This window comes from Echinops telfairi, unplaced genomic scaffold (assembly GCF_000313985.2).
Source record: "Echinops telfairi isolate 266 unplaced genomic scaffold, ASM31398v2 ScPeMD7_7427;HRSCAF=8465, whole genome shotgun sequence".
In the NCBI taxonomy this organism is placed as follows: domain Eukaryota; kingdom Metazoa; phylum Chordata; class Mammalia; order Afrosoricida; family Tenrecidae; genus Echinops; species Echinops telfairi.
Genome location: NW_022111327.1, coordinates 609,384 through 610,968, shown reverse-complemented (window position 1 = coordinate 610,968; position 1,585 = coordinate 609,384). Strand labels below are relative to the sequence as shown.

General features: G+C 38.2%; 1 protein-coding gene across 1 annotated transcript in view; it reads right to left on the bottom strand.

Annotated features, from left to right (window-relative positions):
- The window catches only part of IL1RAPL2 (interleukin 1 receptor accessory protein like 2), a 1,497,587-nt gene that overhangs the window by 1,445,827 nt on the left and 50,175 nt on the right, over positions 1-1,585 (bottom strand). The gene's annotated exons all lie outside the window — the stretch shown is intronic.

The following is a 1,585-nucleotide window of genomic DNA, read 5'->3' as shown; positions in this document are numbered from 1 at the left end:
AAATTATCAATCAAGATAGATGGAGAAGTAAGAGTCTTCCCAGACAAGGAAAAACTCAAAGAATACATTAGAAGAAACCCATCCCTACAAAAGATCCTTGCTGACCCAGTATGGGCAGAAGAACAACACTCATCAAGCATAAATAAGAGACTGCCACATAGAACAACCTCACCCAGAGGACAACAAAGAGAAAACAGATCCCAAGATAGCATTGACTTAAGGATGGAAAGAAGCCAAGAATGATGCACACACACACACACACACATGCACAACACACTAATGAGAAAGGAAAGTAGAAAAACACGCAACACAAAAGGTATAAGATGACATCACAGAGTCCGCAGATGGAGAGAATAACCCTGAATATCAATGGCCTGAACTCAGGCATTAAAAGACTGAGACTAGCAGACTGGCTTAGAAAACACAACCCATCAATTTTCTGCCTACAGGAGACAAATCTCAAGGCTAGAGCAAAAAAATAGGACGAGAATCAAAGGTTGGAGAAAGTCATATCAAGCAAACAGCAGTTCCCAAGAAGCAGGGGTTTCAAACCTAATTTCGGATAAAATTGACCACAAAGTGCAAACCATAAAAAAAGATAAGGAGGGACATTATATAATGCTCAAGGGAATGGTAGTCAAAGACCACTAAGCATTGTAAGCATATATTCCCTAAATGAGAGACCCATAGAATATGTCAACCAAACACTCCAAAAGATGAAAATGAAATCACAGCCTCAACAGTTATAGTGGGTGATTTCAACACGACACTCTCTAAGAAAGATAGATCACAGGGAAAGAAACTCAACAAGGAGGTTAGAGATATAAACAAAACAATCAGACAATTTGATCTGATAGATATTTACAGAGCTTTCCATCCAAATACAAAGAAGCTCACATTCTTTTCAAGTCCCCATGGCACTTACTCGAAGATAGACCACATGCTGGGGCATAAGGCAAATCTACATAAATTTAAGCACATTGATATCATACAGACTTCTCTCTCTGACCACTGTGCCATAAGGCTGGAAATCAACAAAAGGAAGCCAAAGAAAACAAGAGCAAACAATTGGAGGAAGAATAACTCTCTACTTCAAAAGGAGTGCGTTCTGGCACAGATCAGAGAAGAAATTAGGAAATTTCTAGAAACCAACAAGAATGAGCACATGATGTACCAAAACTTATGGGACACTGCAAAAGCAGTCATCAGAGGAAGCTTCATAGCAATACATTCATACCTGAGAAAGGAAGAGAGACTCATGACTGATATACTGGCACAAAATTTACAACAACTAGAGCAGAGTCAGCAGGACAATCCTACTAACAGCAAAAGAAAAGAAATTATAAAAATCAGGGCTGAGATTCAGGAGAGGGAAAATAAGAAAACTATGGAAAAAATTAATGCTGCTAAAAGTTGGTTCTTTGAAAGAATAAACAGAATAGACAGACCACTTGCAAATCTAACCAAAGGAAGGAGGGAACAAATTTCAATAGCAAGAATAAGGGATGAAATAGGGGACATTACAACAGACCCTAATGAAATTAAAAGGATAGTTACACAGTACTATGAAGGATTGTACTCCAAT